The 16,419-nt window shown below is 37.0% G+C and overlaps 1 protein-coding gene across 14 annotated transcripts in view; it reads left to right on the top strand.

Moving 5' to 3' along the window:
* LOC148224620 (uncharacterized) overlaps window positions 1–16,419 on the top strand; it is a 319,037-nt gene that overhangs the window by 23,526 nt on the left and 279,092 nt on the right. The window lies entirely within an intron of this gene.

The raw sequence follows: 16,419 nt of genomic DNA, 5'->3' as shown, positions 1-16,419 counted from the left end.
TCGGCTTCTGTTCAGTTTGAGCTGCTATCACTTCAATGCTGTTTTAACTGCTGCTTAGCCAGGTAGGTAACATTTTGTATTATTTTTTTTCTCATTTTTTTGAAGTGAAATATTGGAATTTTCCCTCCAGTGAATTGAATCCTGTTGATATTATAGCTCTGATCCGATTTCTGAAATTGGTGTGAAATCTAATCCTGCTCTCGAGGTTGCTTGCAACCCCTCCCAGCTCAGTGATATCCATAAATGTTGTAACATATTTTCTATCTGAGTTGTTAATGAAAATATTTAAAGTTTACCAGCTTTTTTTGCCAAGACCTTGCATGGTACAACCTGCAGGTTTGGCAGTGAACCCTTCCTTTGGGAACTGCTCTTCAGATTGTGGTGCATGGCATAGCTGTTCTAATGGCTCAGAATTAGATGCATGTATATTCTATTTTGTATTTCTTAAAAGAGGTGCACCTGAGTAGGTGAGGTGCAAGCCTCAAAATTTTTGTGCTGGCAGTGCCTGAGCATGCTGAGCTGGAGGAAACTTCTGGAAGCAAAGCAAGCACAGAACTGTTCCTAAGAGATGTGCTGTAACAAGTGCAGGAGAAGCCTGTTCTCCAGTCTGGTTTCCAAGAGTGAACCACAACTTTCTGTGGTTTCATGAGTTGCAAAAACTTCATACTCATTCTAGTCTCTCCTGGGTCCTTAGGAAAGTGGCATTTGGTGGCTGGAGGTTGTCAGCCCTGTCTATTATTGGAGCAGTCTAGTAAGAGGAGCAGTTGTGAACTTTATAAATTAGTTATGTTGTAGACAGATTTTTTTTTGAGATTTTTCTGACTACACTAAATGTAGGCTTCTGTAGAGAGATTCTCCAAAGCTTTGACAATGGCCAGAGCCTGGTGTGGGATATAAAGCCTTGAGGAGTTAGGGAGAAACCCTTCCACAAAGTTCCTGTGGCCTGAAAACATGCTCTGTACTGTCTCATCCCAGTGAGACAAAGGAGCAGAGAGGGAGTTGGGGAAGGTGTCTTCCTTCTCCACCCTTCTTGATTAGTGGACACCAGTGGATGACTCTGGAAGTCAGGATAACTTCCTGTTATTGAGTCAATGTTTAAACTATCTTTAAGATATTGATGATAAATCAGAATGCGAATTTATATTCTAATTATAGAATTAGACACTTACAGCAGTCCTGGCATCTTCAAAGTTACAATATTTATCTCAAACTGCTCAATGGAAAATGCTTGACCTGATGAAGGTTTGTGCTCTCTCAAATAAACTATAATTTATATAAGTATATATTCTCAGCACATTTAAAAACTGAATAATCAAAATTATCTGAGCAAAAGAAATTTATAGTCTGGCTTAGCTGTCACCTTCTGGAATCTGGATTTGCAACCTGATAGATTTTATAGCTCAGCAGACTAACTGATATAATGACATGGCCTTTTAGAATTGCCAGCTGTAGAACTAATTTTGGCTGGAGGAGTGGCCAGATGTATTCCTCACTGTCCTCAGTCTGAACTGGGTTAGTAGGGACTATAAATATCTTCATAAATATTTTACTATGTCTACATTTTTGCACTGGTGTAAAAGATAAGAGGATAGATTGTTCAGGTTCCTTGTGAGTAACACCAAACAGGGCCAATAAAAAAAAATACCCTTTCTTTAAATAAGTCCATTTCCTAATATTTCTGTAATGTTTCCCCTTTGGGCTGGCCAATGATTGGTAATAGCACCATTCCTCTCTTCTTCAACTGATGCTGATGCTAAAAAGATGGCCATAAAGAAACGGTGGTTCCTGTTGACTTTAGCCAAGAAAATACTTTTTAAAAGGGAAGATGAACAAACAAGTACATTTGTTCAAACAAAAAGGGAGTATTTCGTATTTCTTTCTTTTTTATCTGCTGATCTGAGCAGGAACCTCTGTTCCAGATTTAAATGCTGGCTTTCAACTGAAGAGAGATGTGTCTATGTTCTCAATACAAGTCCCTCCATCTGCCTTTACCCAAGATTACTCCAGGTGTGCCATTTAACTTCATCTTTAAATTGGCAATTTATGGAACAGAAGGCAATATAGAAATAAAAAAATAATCTACTTTCGTTTGTGTCCCATGGCTGCAAGAAAGAATTTATGTTGGTTTGAGTCAGGGTGTCTTTTTCTCACAATGGTAAAAAACCCCAAAAATAAAACCAGATAAACAAACCCAATTGGAAGCAAGAAAAAGAACTACTCACAGAAAGTGTCTTCCTGCTATTCTGGGTATTGAACTGGGAAATTTAAGTGATAATCTACCTTATTTTCATTTTTTTAAATTCTTTCAAATAAAACTAGCTTGCTTGTGCTCATTTATACTTGTTTTAGGGAAATATATTTTAAGGATTTGTTGCTCGAAAAATCTGTGGCAATTAATGACATGGGATTACTGATCTAAGTTTTGACTATAGCAAACCTGAGCACTGTTCACTCCTTTCACAAATCAAGGAAGCCTTTGTGCTCATTTTGAAGTTTTACTGTAGTAAAGGCAGTTTAAGCTTGTTCTCAAAATGTGGTGTAAGGGGAAGTGCTTTACTAATTTATAAATGCAGCTCTTAATTTCCAGTGTGCTGTGTTTCCAGCCTGTCCTAGTTATTATTCAGAGCAAAGATGGGATCTGTGATAGGTACAGGCCACAAAATCTGATTTTGTTTCATTCAAATAGCCATTTGACTGTGCCATATCTATAATCAGATGGATTAATGTTCCTTGGTTTTGCTCTTGGAGAGAAATCAAAGTTGTCTTTTAAAATAGACTCCTTACCTGCTCTGCAATTCTTAGAGAAGGCCAACCCTCCCCCAAGCAATTATCTTTGTTTTTCCTCCCTACAGGGTTTTCTGGCCTGTATTATGGGTGTAACATTGGGTCAAAAGTTATCCCACATTTCTATTGTATTTGAATGGGTTTTTTATGTGTTAAAAGCACTGTCTCCTGCTCCAGTCAAAAGAAGGAAGAGAAAGCAAGACATTTTTTGGGTCTTTTTCAATGAAACAATTATTATATCATTTATACATTGGCTCCTCCCATAGTTTTTTTCAGTTTTTCTAAAGTTTCACTTATTTCAGATAATTTAGTTTCAAACTAGGAACACCCAGTATCCAGGGGCCTCTAATGGATGACAAACTGAGTAGTGAATATATTTAATTTGTCTCTTGTCTATGTAAGTTTTTCTTTGGAGCTCTGTGACTGGGATTTCAAATGGAGGAAAGTACAACTTTTAATATTTCTTGTGTAAAAAACTCGATGTACTTTTCTTTTTTAAAGAAAGCCTTTTGTCAGCCACACCTGATTTTCTTTATGCTAGTTATTGTTCTTAATGTTATGCCACTAAGAGAAGCTGATATCTTTGAATATTCTAGGAATAGTCCTATAAAATAAAACAGATTAATCTCAATAGTTTCACATAATGATACATGAGTATTATCAGTCTTGGATAATTATTCAAATGAAATTTCATTTAACTTCAGTTGAACTTATTTCAACTGAAATAAGTTGGTTAAAGCTGACTGTTTAAAAGATGATTTTTTCAGATTTGACTATTCTACTATACCTTAAAACACCCAAATAAAGAGTGAAAAGAAAGAAAACAGATGCAAGTCTGGTTCTTGGTGCCTCATGTTTTGGTACAGGGGACCAAGACCAGCAGCAGGTATTCAACTGGACATCATATGGATATTTCTTCCATCAGGTTGCACTGGGAATAGGAATGAATAAAGTGCTGTGATAGTCTAGAAGGTTTATGACTGAATATTTTGGTGCTAAAAATGTCTTAAAATTGAGAGATCAGATCAGATATATGCACATAGGACTGACAGGACTCCTGAAAGTACCTCTGAATATTGCTTTGCTGATTGGTAGTGCCTTTTCAACTGTTTATTTTACTTCTCTTTGAAAGATTCATGCAGCTGGGGGTGGAGAAGGAGGTTAAGGGATTTTTGCAGCTGTCTTGTCTCAAACCTATATTCTGTCAAACAATAGCTGGAAGTTCTTTAGTGTTCCCTGGGGCTAAAAAGATGCAAAGAGCTCTCTGAGCAAGTGAAACTTCACCAATACCAGAGCTCAAATTATTCTAACCCTCTTTGTTTCCAAACACGTGGAAATGTCTTGAGTGATATAGCTAAAGCATCAGATCTAGGTTGGCAATTTTTTTCCCTAAATAATATAAGTAGAACATAACATGTATTTTCCACAAAATGGATAAACACTGTATTTTATATAGGCTGATCTGTGTGTTCTCTTTGCTTGAAGACAAACTTACCAGCTCTCAAGAAAAAGCTGAATGTTTGTCTCACAACTATAGTGACTGTTAAATAAAGGAATAGGAAGCAACATTTCCGTGAATCAGATGAAAAATCAGCAGAGTTTTTTTATAAATACAGATGTAATTAGTACATGAAGAATTTCATAACCACACCAAGGGAAAAGTTTTCCATCAGGTACAGCTAATTACTACAAGCCTAGATAAAATGTGAAGAAGAACAGGCTCTTATGACATGCAGATTCTCAAGGACTGTACAGACTGTTCCTTATCTTTTGTTACTACTGATCAGAGTTGTAACTCAATAGAGTCATAAGAAAGAGAAGTTAGGTGAGGATCTTACTCTATTTTCTATGATATAACAATTTTAAAATAAGACACAGAAGTGTGGTCAACATATCAAAATTGAAAAAAAAGTGGAGTTGTCTGTTCTTTCTGAAGAAGTTTTCACTCTCTGGTAGTGGGCTGGCATATGTTAATGAAGCATGAGCCAGTGTCAGATTGACTTTTAACTAATGACAGTAACATTCTTATTTCCTATCTCTGGCATGAAGCAGTCAATTTAATTTTGTAGAATAAGATGGAAAAAATTATTATCAGTAGGGAGGATGCTCATTTAGGAATTCACTATTGGACAGCAGCCTTATGAAGGAGAAGTTGCAGCACAGTTCTTAAAATTCTTCCACAAATGGTTGCTGGTTCCAAAAATAAAAATAAATAACTAATCTAAAATGTATGCAGTAGCCCTACATTGGAAGCTATGACTTGAAACTAAAAAATAATAAAGACACAGAGAAAGGAGAAACTCTTCACAGAAAGGCATCAGCATTTGAGGAGTGCAACAGACTATTTTTATATTTCTTCAGAAAATGTTATGAGAAGAAAAAAATGAAAATTAAAGTGATGCATAAAAAGAAAAAAGAAGGAGCAATATATGAAGAGTGTGAGAGCAATGTAAATGTCAGCCAGGGTCCAGACTATGTCTACTTAGTTTTCTGGTTGGTGTTTCCTGGTTGTTTGGGTTGTTTTGGCTTTTGTGTTGACATTGTTTATGGTTTGTTTTTCTTTCTTTGTTTTGATTGTTTGTGGAGTTACTGTTTTTGAAAAATATATAGGATTTACTGAAAGTAACTTGCCTATTTAGGAAGTACTTGGGATATAAACTGAAACATTTTCAGAACATGTATTTCGATTTCTCTGGTTATGGGAAAAAAATCTATAATGAGTTCCAACACAGAATGAGTGGCAGAGATAAAAAGGACAGGGAAGATATGAAGGCTCATAGATCCAAGTTTTCTTGGATCACTCCTAATAAATACAATTCTGAGATCTAAAGAGTGATTTTTTAGCATATCAGGTATTCAGAGCCTTCTAGGCCTCCTGAACAAACAAACCAATTGGAAAATGGTGATGCCACTGAGACAGGTATTATTTGGAAATGAACTTAGGATATTTTTTATTTACTTTTTCAATTTATCTTTATTGCTTTCAAACAATAACAAACTCACAAAAAAAAAGCAATTTTCTGAGGCATATGTAGTTCTCCACCTGGAGAAAATAATAATTTATCCTTTAATTCTTTCTACAGTATTGCTCATAGATTGAGTCTCTCTTTTTGTATGAAACTTTGCTGATGTTGTTGGTTTCTTTATAATACACTTTAAAGCAGTATTTGATATTACTTCTGTCAGGTGAATTTGTCCTGAACTCAGAATTGTGCTGCACTCTTTAAACTGATCTAGCAGCAGTGGTATGGACATCAATTATCATGCACTTCACTGAAAGGAAGTCCAGCTTTTGCTGCTTGTAGTTTAACCTTCTCCATTTCTTTCCATTTTCAGGGATTTGGTTCCACCTTCCATTATTATTTTTTTAAATTAACTTTTTATATTTCTGCAGTATCCGGAGGCAAGGGTCCTGGATAAAAATAGAGTTGATCACTGAACTTTGTGGAGCTGCAAAGTGTGCTATCAGTCCACGAGGAGAATGGAGTCCTCAGTTTTAAAATAAGCTGCGTGTTTACTTTAATTTCAATCTTTTCCCCCTCCTCTGGAAAACCTAATTCCACGTTTTCCTTTGCACTTGGAGTCTCTACATCCTTTTTTATCTTACATCCTCTTGCTGGGCCCCACTTCAGCCCACGAACTCCACTGGCACAGAGTGGGGGAGCTGTACTGCCTCTGCTTTCTTGCTGAGACTTGTTCTCCTGGCTGGGTGCCTCTCTTCCTATCTGAAAATCTTTTTCTCGTTTCCAGCTCTGTCCAGAGGATTGGATTACCAGATGTGTGCATTTATTCACTCACCTAGCTGCATTAATGGATGTGTAGCAGTAACCTCAACAGGTTTTCAAATAAAATGTTCTCGGGTAGTGGCAGGGGACAGGGAAAAGGAAGGAAGGAAGGATTGTTCATTTGCTCTGTCTTGGGTGCACAGAGTTACCTGGGACAAAACAATCCTCTTTATGGTGATCTTATGAAATGGCTGGATATGCTTTTTTGTTAACCTTCTAGTACCATGACTGGCAGGTACAACCATTTGCAGACAATATGGTTCATCCAGCACTTTACTGGAACATTTATGCTACACTGTGGTATGAGTAGAATGGTGGATAAAGGCAATTATTATTGCAGCAAGATAGATCTAGGTTAGGCGGTTTGCCTTTCATTTCCATTTTAAGTGAAAACAATTCTGGCTCCCCATTAGACTGTCCATGTCAGGAAAAGTCGAGTGTTAGACCTTCTCATCATGTTTCCTGGTTTGTTAGAGTGTTATAATGAAAACACTTAGAAGTTAATGCAGCACTTGAAACTGACACACTATTCAGAGTTCAAAAAATAATAACAAAAAAAAAAGAATCGTGTTCCAGTGTGTGTCATCAGTTATCAACAACACAATAAAAATGTAGCAACAAGGATAGCAACACTATCCAGGTACCTTGCACTACGCTTCAGCTGGTTTGAGTTACTTTCAACTCTTACGTAAAGGATTTAATAGCTGAAAGCATTTTGCTGCTTGTGGTATTTGTTAGAAATGTAATCTGAACTACTTCAACGGAGGAACACCTGATCAAATTTTCAGTGACAAGAGACCAACTGTTTCAGTTTTGAAGTCAGCCTTGACTTTTCAGCACGAGAAAACAAAGATGAAGTAATCCCTTGTTGGGCGTTCACAAACAGCAAGATGTAGCTTTCCAAACAGCGTCGGGGCAATGGGATGTGACACCTGAGAGGACATGGTTTGTGGCCATGTGAGACAGGAGGTGTTTTGAAGCTGGGCTGTGTAAATTTCCACGCCAAAAGGCTCCACAGCATTCCTATGGAGATGCATGCATAAGACAACAGATGACATATATGCCATACATGACATCTGACAATAATTAAGGGAACGTGCTCGCTTTTTTGTCTCCAGGTTTGGCAAGATTTGACTGCTGCCCATTGCTTTATTTGAATTTGTCACGTGGAGTTGCTCTGTTTTCCTGCACATAGCAAAAATTTATCATGTAAGGGAGCTTTCTTGATTGGTTTTAACCAGACACACTTGGGTTTGAAGTATGACTTGATGTCTGGTACTAAGTATTAAAAGGGAGATATAACATTGCCTTTCTCCTTTACCCACCTTCCACAGTAAAACAAGAAGAGTTTCTTGTACATTGAGTGCAGTGTGTGGGAGGAAAGGAGAAAACCAAACAGCTGGAATGCTTTCTAAAAACAAAAAAGATATTACTTCAAGTTCCAGAATTTGAGACAATATTGCTGGCATTTGGAATATCATATATAGGAACAATCTGGAATCAATCATGTCTAAACATTTCTTTTTATTCATGTGCTTCTGAAGCAAATCTTACCATTTACTGTCTCAGAGTCCGTGCATAACACACACATGGGAAAACCTGTACCTTTTCCCGACAGCAATACCCACTGGAGCTTTCTCAGTCCAACTCTAATCTTTTCCTTGCACATAAACAAGTGTGTTTCTTGTTGCTGTGTATAAATATTATCATTCCTGATATTTTTATCTGGAAATACATTGAATCCTAGTCCTGGAACTAAATATTCTGCATCATGGAAATTGCTGGTGAGATGAGAGATATTAGTGGAAATGATTAGTTTTGGTTTACTGCAACAACAACAAAAAACCCCAGAAACCCAAAAAACCAAAAACAAGCCCAAAACAAACAAACAAAACAAACAGAAAACCCCAACAAAACAAAAAAACAAACCCTCAATCCAAACCAAAACAAAAACAACAACAAAAAAATCCAGGAAAAAAGCATAAATCCTGTATCCTCAGTGGGTTTAGCATTTGTTATTAGTTGGAAAGTGTCTCTGTATAAATGCCCACAAAACCTGCAGGAAAAAAAAGACACCTGGAAGCAACAGTGGTACCAGTGTCACTTACTATGAGTTATCACAGTAACACTGCTATGATATAGCTTGCCAAAGGCCATGGGATGTCTAGTTTGAATTAATGCAAATATTAATCCAATGCAACAGTTGTATCAAGCAATATGAAATCTTTTCATTTCTGGAAAATCAAGTTTTGTCATCCCAAGTTAGGAGCCAGAAACAGACCTCTTCAGCCTCTGAAAAGCAGAGTTAGAATAGAAAAGATGGGGAAAAAGGGGTCAAGTGGATCAGAGCCCTTGAAAATTTTGTTTGCCTTCATTGCAAGAGAGAGAACACATTCAAATCTCTCTGTTGCTTATATGGAAAGTATGTGCTGTGTAATGAGAACATAATTATGTTTTAACAAAATGTTAAATTAAAAGTGCTGTGTTGATTTGGGCAATAAGATAAATCCTCTTTCACCATGGGACAATTCTAAGTATTGTTCTTCCAAACAGAACAAGACCCTGGTACCTGATAATCTCTTTCCTAGGTGATTATGCTTAAGAATGTGAGGATATTTAATGTCCATTTTCTCTAAGGTGGCGGAAAAGTGCTGCAGTATTAACATATGGGACAGAGAACAGGCAGAACAATCAATTCCCTGTCATTCCTTGAAGTACTGAAACCCATATAAAGGGGTTCACTTACTGCAGCAAGCCATAGGCTCAGGCATTGCACGCATTAGTTTAATGCTCTGATTTTAACTTGGAATGATGTGTTTCATCTCCACAGCCCTTTTGTACATCTCATGTGCATCTTGTTCATTTGGTCTTTACTTAAGGGTTCTTTATGTGTTCATAGTGTCTATGTGGATTTCATGTCTGAAAGCCTATTTTTTGCAGAGGCAGTACTCCAGATATATTAGTCCTTAGGTGAAATTGATATAACATAAGATGTGGATGTTCATATCATATATGTACTGAAGATTACTAGTTTTTGATTTTTTTCTGTACAAAATTGTAAAGTAGTGCTTTGAATAGTGTTAGAAGTAGAATTCTTAGCATAAAAACTCACTGTTAATTAAGGCTTTTTATCAAATTAGTAGCTAAGAGCTCAATTAAGAGGTGTTGAAAAAAATACAAATAACATGTGGTTTATTCCCTGAATTTTCTGGATTTTATGAGGTGCTTCATATTTTTTTCCGCAGAAGTTAGAAAGATAGGAATGTTATAATTGGTGGAAAATGAACCTTAATCCTACCATATTAAATTCTTTGGTGTTTTTGCTTGCTTCAATGTTCTGGGCAGGCTGACACTTAAAGTGCACGTTGCACATATTTCTATGCCTGCATTTTGCCAAATGTACAGTGATGGCATGAAGTGACATGTGAGAGCCCAGCAGGACAGGCAGCATTGCCATCATATCAGAACCTGTATCCTGCCACTGCTTCTCTTTAAACCTTTTATTGACCTCCCTGGCTGGAGACATAAGGGTAAAGACAAATTCAGGGCAGTTCTGTGCTCCTCCCAACACCGAGATGCACGTTTTCAAACTGTTGTGTAGCTAAATCCCTAAACATCCCCCACTGCTACTAATGGGAATCCCACAGCGAAATCCCTGAATGTTTCCTTGGGCATGTATTGCTGCCCTCTCTCCCACCTCTGTTTCAAATAGAGGGCCAAGAGGTCTCTTGAAGCACAGCAAATTAACAAGGCAAGAGTTAATACAGACACTGCCTTCTGAGTGACATAACTGTGCAATTATGAAAGGCCTTGTAGAAACATCTTTCGTTTGGTGTGGGAGTCTACAATTTAAAGAACTATGGCAAAGAAAGGGCATTTCTTATGTGCCTTGTGTGTTATATTTGAGGATCATCATATGCTAATTTTATCAAGGATAGACTTGCCAAGGGTTTCAGAATCACCTAGGTGTGTTAAATGAAGGAGCAGGCTGTGATGCAGACTGGGACAATGAACATTGTGGGGAAGGTTGCTGTTATGCAGAGAGCACAGTTTGACTTGGGAACAATCCAAATCCTTCCTCTTACTATCAATAGATTTCAAACAGCAGCTTGTGCTGAATACATGCTTATTTATACCAGGAAACCTATAATTTATTAATCCTAGCTATTAAAGTAATACATAGGTTTCTTTGATTGATGCCTGGTGCTGATTCCTAAGAATTATGCAAAGGGAGAACACCTATTATAAAAGATATGAAAGTTTTCTCCTTGGTACAAAGGAAGAATTTAGGTTTCCTCATCTGGATATCCCCATGGCTATGTATGTGGCTGTGGGATGATCAGTATTTTTTGTCCACTGCCACTTCAAGCAGGGACTATTTTACCTGCTGTTCCTTTCCTCAGCAGCACACTTGTTTGAAGGAGTCAGAAGTCTGTGAAGCTTGTCCGTGTACAGAATTTTGGGCCCAGGGAGAGCAGCTGCTGACTGTTTTACTGTTTCTGCTTTCAAAGGGCTGTCTGTTCTTGTGTTGCAGATTCATAACTGGAGGTTGTAACATCTTATAGATCTCCTCGGCTGCTAACTGCCAGAGAAGCAAAAGGCAGCAAGGTTTTGAGCAGTTGTTGTCAGAGTTCTTTTTTCTACATCTCCAGCTTTGTGGAGGTGAGACAGCAGCAAGGGTTTCTTGTATCTGTGTGCACATGGAGTTTGATTACTGGAGACCCTCAGTGGAGCAGGGGAACGAGTAGGGTGTGAGGCAGAAGGAGCGGAAGAGAAGAGCTGTTATGGACTGACCAGAGTCTCTATTCCTCACCTCCTCTATGTGTTAGGTGATGGCAGTGAGTTAAAGTTTCCCCCAGACAACTCTGTTTTTCCAGTGGTGAGAACTGGTGAGTGATCTGTCTTTATCTTGACCTGTAAACTTTTGTGTCTTATTTTCTCCCTCTTGAGTGCTCCCAGACCATATTTGTTAGAAAGGTGAGGTAAATTCTAAGGGTGGCATTCAGTATTTTAAAACTTTAAATCTTAAACACTGGTAGGTATCCATGCCTTTTCCATATGTTGGGCAGTCACCACACAGGACTCATGGTCCCCATATCCTGAGAGGCCAGGGGGTATGAAGTGTTTTAACACTGAACACAGACCACTGAACCCTACTGTGATTGCTGGCTTGTAAGGTGCAAGGCACATGTTATTTACTAATGGATGGAGATTTTCTGTGTTTTAGAGAAGCTGGTGGAACTTCCATGTGTATCAACAGGTCAGAGTTACCTGTCAGCAGCTGTCCTTCATTGTCTTGCTGCTTTCATCAGTGGCCCCAGTAGCCCAGATTGACATTGCCTCCCTGAGAGATTTGACATGTGGTCTGAGAGGGCTGTCATATTGCTTTTGACATCTTGTCCTTAGTGTTTAGACATCTTGTGCTTAAAGGAGTTCCTAGCTTTGAGTTTTATTTTTAATACCGTGTTTGTTTTCTGTATTTGAGGAGAATTAACCTGAGGTTACAAAACAGGCAAATAAGTGGAGTTACAGCTGGGTAGCATGGTCTTTCTGTTTGGCTGCTGTGATGTGCAAAATTCCTCCTTGATGCAGATGGGTGTGTTCAGTCCTCTGCACAGCAGTGCTGCCTCCTCATTAATAAAGAAGCAAAGACAATGGAATATTATTACCTTTGTCTCTGGGTCCTGGTAATTCAAATATTCAGCAGTGTTGTAGCATTTCCCAGCCTTCAAATAGAGCCACTTACACTATCTTGAGATGAAACAACATGTGGAATTAGATCTGTCATAAAGCATGGGGTTGCTTTGGAACATCCGTCAAATGATAAACCCCAGAGTATTTGCTCTTGGAAATGAACATTTATTGATGTTTACTTATTGCACGTACAATAAAAAGACGAAAAACTATGTTAAAATCGGCAATTTAGTTCAGCTAACTCAGCCACAGCTTATGGTGGGCTGTGAACATACAACAGGTCAAATACAGCTCATGTAGCATTACCCAGAGTATCCTGTTCCCAAATAAATGGAAGACAGTAAGTGAAATTAGGTTTATGGTGGGTGGGGTGCTGGAAGGTAGAAGTGCTTGCAGCACCAGAACCACTGTGGAGAAATAGACTCTTAATCGTGTGTTTACATGCTTCTACAATCAGTTTAATTAAATTACTGTCACAAGCGTATCATTCAATTTTAGCTCTTTAGGAGGACTAAGTACAGCCTGAGGAAAGGATGAATTCTGAATAAGAAGAAGATGAAGCCAAGTAGGAAATTAGGGTTAACATAACCTTAAGATAAGTTTCTTCAAGAGGTAAATGAAGATGAGATTTTCTCTAGAACAGAACATGCTTTTAAGTGACAAAGAGTTTAGGCAAACATTTTTATATATTTTAAAAATAGATTAATGAAAAAAATTCCTAAATGTGATTCCTTAGTGACTCTTAAAAGGTTCAGTCATTTTTATATCCATTAGTTAAATAACAAATGAATAAAAATATTAATTGAGGAAAATTCCCCAAATAATTTACTCAACACTACATACATGCACACAGGTTATGAATCTACCCCAAAATAACACATATTTACTTATTTTATTAATCAAGTTTTTAAAAGCATAGGCTCTGTATTGTGTGTAGCCAAAAAAAAAAAAAATCCTGGAAAATCTGAACTAAAAAATGGGATAAAAAATGCTAGCACTATTCCCGTGTAGGATTGTTTGGCTGAATATTGCCATGGAAGATATTATAGTGTAAATCCTTCAGTGAAGGATTTTAATCTGTGTTTCTCTATTGATGCTCTAATACCATAGTTGACAGCTAAACTGGCTAGGCCCTGGACAATGAATTTTCAAGTTTTTAGCACTTCTTCTGATCCAGATATTAAATCACACCTAACTTTTTTTACTGAAACTTTTTTTATAGATCTGGTATTTTTCATCAACCGACTACTATTCTCGTGTTGCTTCAAATTTAAGTACTACTCTTGATTGCTACATTTTTTACCTTTTAAGCTGTTGTTGCTTTTCCACAGAAGGTTACAAGCCCAAGCCTGGAAAGCTCTATTTCATCATCATAGCATTTGAGATTGTTAGAGTTACTAAACTGAAAAAGATCAGGTCAATATTTGTATCAGCCCCCCCTTATGAAAGCAAAGTGTTTGACATCTGCATCGTATTAAGGCAGTCCAGTTAATGGGAGCTCCTGTAGTGTATAAGTGAGCTGCAGGTTTCTGGCAGTTCTGCAAGTCAGACTACCTGCTTATTTAGGATCTAAAATTTCGGTTCTGTGGTAATTTTGGGAGTAAAACCCATAGCAGGGCCAGAGTTTAAACATGGATGTCAGAGCTGTTTGAAAATTCGGGCCATAATTCAGAAGCAGGAAGATGTAGCAAGTAAATACACCAAATATCATCATAATTAATACTGTTGACATAGCACGGTGTATTCTGGGAATTTATAAGAGCTTGAATAAAGGGCTGAGGCTAATAGCAGTACATGGGATGAAAATGCAGAGCAAAAGGTGATCATTTGTAAAGAAAACAGCAATTGAAATTATAGGAGCGGGTAGAAAATGAATGTGAAACGTGATGCTTTTCTTGAATAAGAAACCTTATTCTGAATACAGATGTATTTTAAAACTATTGTCTGATTTCATTTTATGCCAGATATAACAAATCTAATAGTTTTGCTGAAAATTTTTAATTTATACTGTTGTTTCCTCTGCTGGAATGAGATTTTAAAAAATTCAGTACAGTAAGGATTATAAAATAAGACAAAAAACTTCCCATGTTTAGAGGTATGTGATTTCATTTTTTTCAAGAGCACTTGAAATTTGTCAGGTTCATTGCTACAAACAAGAAACATATTCATTTTTCTCTCTCATTGAACACAGAACACAAAATTACATATTTTCTTTAGGAAACCTACCTCAAATTCTTCCATGAGTACTTGAAGTTTTCTGATATTATCCTCTAACAAAAGCTTGAAATTAGCACTAATGTACTTGACATTATGGAGTAGGGTTCTTGAATAGAGGCCATGCAAAGGTTTTTAAAAGGGTCATACCTTAAAAATTATATCACCATTCTGGTCTCTAAAGGCTTCACTTTCAGCAGTGAAGCTTATTTTTGTGCTATATGATGTCATAGCCCAGATATTTATGCTAAAGGAGAAAATTAATAATTAGCTCACAGATTTACAGCTGCTGAAGTTTGAATTTTAGGTAAACACAAACACAAAGAAGGTTACTGTTAGCTGTTTGCTTTGACAGAGACAGTAACAGTGATCTGGGTAGAGAAACATCTTTTTTGTTAATATTGCTGAGTTTATTTTTTTAGTGCTTCTTTTGCTTGTTTTTCTTAAAATCTACTTTAGAGAATCAAAAGCAATTTCTTGAGCTTATTTTAAAATATAATTTCAATATTGCTATTTGAATTCATAATAATATAAAATATCAATCAGCTTTTAAATACATTCTTTATAATGTAATATACAATATAATTTCTGTCACTACAAAAATGTTAATGCATGACTGCATTGAAGTGCTGTAATCCAAATAAATGTATGGTACACAAATGTAAATGAAAACCCCCTCTTTTTATTCTTTTGAGGAGTACTGAATATAATATTTTGTGAAAAATTATATACAACCAGGCCTGACAAACATGGCCATTACATTAAAATTTTCCTTGTAAAAATTATTTTTTTTCACCTTTCTATCTGTAGTATTACCTTTATTAAATGTAGGAAGATGTAGGGGAAGGCAGGCATCTGTAGGTATTTTTATCTGGCTATTATAAGGAAATTTGGGCTGTTTTGAGTGGCAGATACCTAAGAGATAAACAAACATTTAAGAAATTATTATACTAAATGCATAAAAGGGACAAGGTTACAGTATGCATAATGTGTTTATTGATATGAAATTGTTATACAAATCAAGGTGCTCTATGTTTATAACTCTGCCTGAATTATCTTTCCTCTAGTGATTTTTTTTTTTTTAAACAATGGAATCTAAAAGTCACTCAGATATATTTTGTCAGATTTGGAAAACATGCAGTTCTAATAAGTTGGGTAAAAAACACCTCTGGTAATGAAGAACACCAGCTTTCCTGGGAAAGGTATCGTTCCCTAGTTCAAAGTAGGCATTAGAATAGGAAATCAAGATTTTTGAAATATCAACTAGAATTTCTGTTCCTTTCTGATTCACCAGTATTTTTGTGCACTCCTGGATGAATATGTCCTAAGCATCCTTAAACTGATAATGGTGTCTAATGCAAAGGCAAAACTTGCAGAACACTGGGCACCAAGTGGAAAACGATTTTATTTCAGCTACCAGTGGCTGATTACTAATAACACAGACTTACTTTGCCTTCGTGATCAGAATACTTACATGCTTTTGTAAGCCGTCTACCCAGCATTTATAAATAGGAAAGAAAATAACCCTCGAAAGCCAAACAACTTCTCCTCCTTGTCGCCATATGCTGCATCTTTTCCCTCTAGGTTTTGTATACTCTGTGTGCTGAAGAATGGTGTCTTTTCTTTTCATGTTGCTCTGTCGGCGGTCATAACAACTATTCTCTTCATGAATATGTAAATCCCATGCATAAAATCAGAAAAATTAGCATGGCGATTCCCACTATAGAATGTGCCCAATTATGTCGGCTAATACGTGGATAGTGATGATTTAATCTTTGGACTGTATGAGCGGATTCAGGTACAGTTACAAGAGCTGCAGTAATTACAGAGGACCCAAACACACAAGCTGGGTGCGTGCACATGCTGGGGGATCATTGGGCTTTAATAGGAGCTGGGCATCTGATGCCTGGCTATGATGGAGTGCTCGCAGATTCATTTACAG

Source organism: Sturnus vulgaris, chromosome 2 (genome assembly GCF_052056855.1).
Source record: "Sturnus vulgaris isolate bStuVul1 chromosome 2, bStuVul1.hap1, whole genome shotgun sequence".
Taxonomy (NCBI): Eukaryota; Metazoa; Chordata; class Aves; order Passeriformes; family Sturnidae; genus Sturnus; species Sturnus vulgaris.
The sequence above is the reverse complement of the archived record's forward strand: the minus strand, read 5'-3'. Positions and strand labels throughout refer to the sequence as shown.